Source organism: Lathyrus oleraceus, chromosome 5 (genome assembly GCF_024323335.1).
Source record: "Lathyrus oleraceus cultivar Zhongwan6 chromosome 5, CAAS_Psat_ZW6_1.0, whole genome shotgun sequence".
In the NCBI taxonomy this organism is placed as follows: domain Eukaryota; kingdom Viridiplantae; phylum Streptophyta; class Magnoliopsida; order Fabales; family Fabaceae; genus Lathyrus; species Lathyrus oleraceus.
Window position 1 is genome coordinate 289,334,301 of NC_066583.1, and position 6,888 is coordinate 289,341,188.

General features: G+C 32.7%; 1 long non-coding RNA gene across 1 annotated transcript; it reads left to right on the plus strand.

Moving 5' to 3' along the window:
* The first annotated feature begins 3,520 nt into the window (after positions 1–3,520).
* On the plus strand, positions 3,521–4,370 carry LOC127088169 (uncharacterized). Its single transcript, XR_007790134.1, has 2 exons — positions 3,521–3,764; positions 3,851–4,370. It is a non-coding gene; the product is annotated as an uncharacterized LOC127088169 (long non-coding RNA).
* Positions 4,371–6,888: the final 2,518 nt, after the last annotated feature.

The window sequence follows — 6,888 nt, forward strand, 5'->3', positions numbered from 1 at the left end:
GCCTTGTTTCTTCACGCCTCTTAAGACTTCTTTCGACCCCTTCATGACTTTTAGAATACTTTTCTCTCCTTGGAAAACATGCCCTTTGTCGTCGAATTCACCATGAGAAATCAAACTTCTCTTCAAATCAGGTACTACTTGACTTTAGTCAACAACCTTATTGACTCACCATGGAGCTTGAATCTCATAGATTCAACACCTACAATCTTGCAAGCTTTATTGTTTCCAAGAAATACAAATCCTCCATCTTGATCACATAGTTCCTCGAACAAGTCTTTGTTTGGAGTCATGTGCCAAGTGCAACCTGAATCCATAATCCACTCTTTACTTGAGTCGCCACTTGAAACCACAAGAATATTAAATGAGTCGAAATCATCTTGAACAATGGTTGCGTTGCCATTACCCTTACCTCCATGATCTTTCAGGCGTACAGGGAACACTTTTCTTGTATGACCCTCCTTCTTACAGTGATAACATCGAATACCAGATGCATCACCACTATAAGACTTTTGCTGACTTTTACCCTTCTTCTTGTCGAACTTTCCATCTCTCTTTGTGAATTTTGCCTTAACCGACAGACCTTCACCATTCGAAGATGGCTTGTGCTCCTTTCGTTCGTTCAAACCCTTAGAGTACAAGGCTGATTGAACTTCTTCAAAGGCCAGAGAATCCCTTCCATAAAAAAATGGGCAAAGCACACAACAATAACAGCGCTTAATCTTCATCCTCGATTTTTATATCGATATTTTCAAGATCAAGAATCAGTTTGTTGAACATATACAACTGCTCAGCCAGAAATTTGTCTTCACTCATCTTGAATGGATACCGAACTTGCTTCAGAAAGAGGCAATTGACCAATAATTTGGTCATGTACAAACTTTCGATCCTTCGAAACCTGTCGAAGAACCTTATCACGAAGGTTCAATAAGATGACGTTGTGGGCTTTCTCTACCATAGTCAATTTTTCTTTATCCTTTAACGTAGTGTCCATGGTTGTGGCTCCCTTCAACACTTCTAAACAACCTTAATGAACTAGTAGGGCTTTCATCTTCAAGCGCCACAGACTGAAATCGTTCAATCCAGTGAACTTTTCAATCTCATACTTTGTTGACCGCATATTATCCATGTTCACCGCACCAATTTATTGTGAAAACGATGTTGGAATTACAAAGTATAATTGGTTTCTTGATCGGTAAGAAACCCACAAGGATAGAAAAGAAGAAAATAATAAGAACATAATGAAATTGATTATAAATGGATATTCTTTACTTTCTCTTTGAAACAAGATTACAAGTGTTACATAATAGCAAATAACTTTTCTCATCCTAATTACATTTGCATTATGCAATGATGAGAGACTATTATGCTATTTATAAGAAAACTAATATACTAAATTAATGAACTTTTATTTTACACGCAGACTCATTACACAAGCTAACTTAGAGAACAAACTAACTTAAATAATTGGACATTACAAACATATCCAATTCGACATGCTAACAATCCTAGCATACTTCGACTATAACATGTGAACAGATTTAGACGGTATGCTAAGGTACTGTCAAATTGTCGAACCAAGAAACTACCATTCGATCATACTAGAGTTCGATCCAATATCTCACAATCTTATAGACATTAAAAATGGTTTTGTAAAGAATAGATTATGTATAGCTTTCTTTAAGTTCTTTTTAGTTTTGTTTGGGATCCTTTAATCCTTTTTATTGTATCATCTTTTTATTTCAATATTATTGACTTATTAAGAAAAACTGCCACAGACAACATGCAATAAAAAAAATCCATGATCCATCTACACATCTGTATGTAGATTCCTTTTTGACCAATTTCTCCGTAACAACAAATAAACCACAAAAAAGAATTATAAGAAAAGAAAAATGGACCTGCCAGTGCAAATAAAAGAGAGACACTAACACAACTAAAATGAATTGGTGTCTCTGAATAAATTATAAAGTAATACCATTTACAAAGAAGAGAAATAGAGAATAGAGAACTAGATCAAGTGTTGGTCCAAAGAACGGAGGGAGATTCTTGAACTTTTTGTGAAGGTATTGAGGGATATTGGATGAAGCTATACAGACACACGAAGCTGGAAAGAATAGATTAATTTCTTTAACAGCCTAAACACCTTACTAAATGACGCTTTCATTAATTAATGCTTAGTTCTTTACAGCTTAGGCATATGTGTGGTCAGACAGATTCTGTGCTTTAATATATTTTTAGATTAGTAATTTAGTTGAAATTTTTACGTGTAGTGTGAGGTGCTATAATTTCAATTTTTTAGTGTCAACTCAAGCATGCTTTTAATTCATTAAAATTTTAAAAAGTCTTTTAATATTGATTTTTTAAAATGGGTTTGGACGAGTTAATTTAGAATTTTTATGGAATTTAAAATTTTAAACGTTGGATATTAAAAAAAAATTGACTTTTATTTTAAAAATCTATAAAGTAATACAAACGGGTGATGGTGATGAACCGACGGTGTAAAATTTTTTACACTGACAGTGTATAGTAATTAATCTCATAATTTAAATGATTCAATTGAAATTCATTAATTTTAAAAAAAAATTGTTTGCATAGAGTCATTTTCATATTTTTTTAAAAAACTTGAGTCAAATTTAAAATATGATAAATAAGGATCAATTTACAAATTTTGAAAATTTAAAAGAATTATTTTATAAAATTTTATAAATTATTAGGGATTTATTAGCAATTGTTTTGAAAATTTTAAAAATTAATTTAAACTTTCTATAAAATATGAGAATCATCTTGCAAAATTAAAAAATAAATAATAATCAATTTAATGCATTATATAGAGTGAAGAAGCAATTTCAATTTTATTTTTTATTTTTTTGGTGTCATTTAAATTTCTAATATAAATAAAATAATTCATAAACTTACATCATCTTAACAATTTTTAAAATTTTTCATCTAAACAATAAATTTAGATTAATCATTTTAAATTTTTTTAAAATTATTTGTCTTCATTAAACAGGCTATAAATAGTTGAAGAAAAATATTAAACAGTTGACTCATTCACTATTGTCACTACTTGGTTAAGGCATGATGGCACACGACCGAAGTTATAGGCAAATGAATTGGTCTCTTTCAAAAAGGGATAAGCCTATAAATACCTATCTCAATAGTTAGGTTGTTCTATCAATTCACATATAAAAAATCCAAAGGTCATAGCTTAATTAATCACAAACAGTGTCACATCTATTGTATTAAACGTAAGTATTGGCGCTCATAATGGTCCGATTTTCTTTTTAAAAAATCTCTAAATCAACATAACCATCATTTCTCAATAGTGGGAATAAAAAATACATTAAGTTTTGGCCACGATGACGTCCACGATGAGGTCCGAGTGATGGACAAGCTACACCGCCAAAACCAAGCCATGCAAATTAGCATTCAGGAACATTCAACAACAACTACAAGAAGATAATGAACAAGAAGACATATATGGTTTAGATTTCCAAGCCCTTCCTATCCAAATCTAAGAGGCCCTAATTCCAAATAACTACAACACACCCTCATTAGTGACATGACCCACATGTGTACGTTAGTGACATAAATATATAAAAGACGAGAATTGGTGTGATAGACTCCCTTAAGTTTAAGTTCCTTTCAGGAATACTAAAGGAGGTGACCTTGAATTGGAACATGAACCTTCACAGGTTCTCTGTGACCAGCTATCAAGATATTTCTAGGAAGTTGATCCACGAGTTGTCAGGGAGTGATAACACGTAACATACACCACTTTATTAGCTCGATTTTCACATGTTTTAATGTTGATTTTATATATTTTTGTGGTTTCATATGTGTATTTTAGGTAATAATCAATTAGTGGCCTCTGCGCGAAGAAATAACAAAAAAATGACGAAAACGACGAAGTTTTGAGTGTTTCAGGCTGTCATGACGGACTCTGCCCGACCATGACGTCCACCATGGGATGACCAACTACAACCGTCAGCCAGAGCAAAGGAGGCAAGTTTCAAAAGCGTGACAGATAGCCCGTCAGCTTGATAAATCTGACTGACGACCCATCAACATGATGACGCCCGTCATGACGTTGAAATCCATATTTTTAGCCACTTTCATCAATTCAATTTTCCCACTTCCCTCACTTTCTCCCACTCTCGTCGCACGATTTCAACAAGTTTTAGCATGTATTTTAGCCTATAAACAGGCTCTTAGAATCATACTTTGGTAATGCAAGCTTTGTAAGAGCCATGTATTTCACTTGGAAAAGCATACGCCCAACATTAGAGTGTTTATGCAACTTTATACTACTCCCTCCGTTTTTAATTGTATGTCGTTTTAGAGAAAAAATTGTGCCAAAATATAAGTCCTTTTGTAATTTCTATGTAGAATTAATTTTTCTCTTCCTAAAATACTCATAATTCCTCTCTTTTTTCTATAATTTTCATAATTCAGTGAACGTTGTATTCCAATGCAAAGTGACATTATGAATATTGTTTTTCAATGCATTACTCCAAATTTTTATAGAAAATGTCTTCCTCTCATAAAACTCTATATTAGTTTGTGATTTTTTCAAAATTCCTCTCTCTTAAGAATATAACTCCCAATTAAAACTCAGAAATATCTCTCCTCAACGTGAATTCTCAAGTTTTATATATTGTGCATTTTTTAATCCTTCTTCCTATCATAACAAAAAAAGCCTTAAAAAAATTGGCAATGGAATATCCCAAAAATCCATTGATAGAAATAGTAGAAAATTCTATAGATTCTGATAAGGGTACCGATAATGAAAATGATGAAGATCCAATTTTTCAAGAAATCATACAAGACTCCGAGGATGAACAAGACGATGAAGATCCCATTGATTTAAATATCCTTCCGGATAATGGATCGATAGATTTAAACAAATTTTCAGACGAGGAAGATGAAACTTCCGATGAAGCAGAACGCAAAGAAGAATGGAAGAAGTTACGCAAGATTTATCTTTCAAAATTTTATTAAAATTTAATATTGTTATAATTATCTTTGATTTGAAATGATTAATTTCATTTGAAGAGATTTTTAAAATCCTTATTTACTATAGTTACATTTCTCTAAGTCTTTATTCCATTGTTTTAGTTAATCAAGTGAATTAGAAGTACATAATAATTTACTATTTGGTTTAAAATATCCCATTATAAAGCTATTTTATAAGGAATGAACATAACCATTTACTTACTTTTCTGAATAACCCATTACAAATAGAGAAATTTTAAAATGGTTAATCATCAGGAACAATATCTAAATATCCCATAACATCTCGCACCAATTGGATATCACATTTTAACCGTGTTGGCAATTGATTTCTAGCTTCCAACATTTTTTTCTTCATATGTGGAATTTTATAGTTGTGGGAACCTCTTGCTTTCATAATTTCAATCATACATGATTGAAGTGTTAAAAATATATGATTTGATTTGGTAACTTCAAATTCTTGAAAATACTTATCAACTGCATTCACAAGTTCATCAATAGAATTAGGAGACTCTCTATGTTGTAAGGCTTGTATTGAACTGAAAAAACCAAGATCTAAAACATTTAAATCAGGTGAATTTGGAGGTTGGCACATTAATCGAATGTCAAATCCATCTTGTGTGGCTGTTAGACGAAATTCTTCATCTTCACAATGAAGGTGTGTTCTTGCATTATCTTGCTGAATGAATATCGGATGACCAATTTCTTCTCTTGACCATTTTTCTTTAATAGCGGGTAACACTTTCTGAATCAAAAATATTCTCATAACATCTTTAGTAATTGACGTCATTGCTTTGGTCTCAAGTGTACCTGCAGGCCTATTTACACTAGATCTTCTAGCGAGCTCTTGTATGACAAAAGGATATACACCAATTAATCCGATGAATGTTACGTTTTGTTGCAAATTAAATCTTGGCCTAGCTATGGCAACTAGAAACATAACTTTTGGTATAAATTTTTTACTTTTACAAGTACAAATGGGATCTTTTTCGTCCTGTACCAAATAAAAATTTCTTGATTTTTCTTTAATATAAAACCATTTTTCGTCAATGTGAACAATGTTATACATTCCTTTAAAACTGGGATCATTATTATGTATGTTATTGTTAGACGGTGTGGCTAGTGATCGAGAGGGGGGGTGAATAGATCACCTTTTTAAAATTGAACGGATTTAGAATTTTATCAGAGTTTTTAAACTTGGCGGAAAATTTCAGTCCCGAATCGACTTCCGTCTATTCTGAACCGCTACTAGAAAACCGGACACGCGAGTTTAATGCTGGATTTGGATAAGAATGACAGAAATTATTAACACCAGAATCTTAGCTAGTTGAATGCACTTATCATTAAAGTCTATTTCCAATGAATAAAACCTGGCTAACAATTTTGTCAAACAGTTGGTGTGTATGTGCTTAATGATGAACAATGGTGGACTTTAGTTTGAAAGTTTTCTTGCCACTATTGTATCGCAAAGGGTTCAGCCACAACAAACAAACTGATATTGCAAAACTGATGAAAACGTAAAGAAAAGTAAGGAAAGAATACGATACGCAGAGATTTGGTAAGGGAGTTCCCCACGTCGTCCTCGCGTGTGGGTACGTCTCCCTCTCAATTTCAAATGAAATTGAGAACTTTGATTATCAATTATGCCGAATTCGTAGATACAAGGTTACGATACACAGACAGAATTCTAAATTCCAAGAACTTCTTCTTGTATGAAACCTCCACTTGATCTGAGCACGATCAAGAATTTTCTGCACGAAATTGCAAACAATTCACCGGTTCCACGACCTGTTTGCGAAATCCCCCGATCTCCAAACGCAACGCTACGGCTGAATCTGTTCTGCAAACGTGACTAACAAACCCTCAAGAACACTC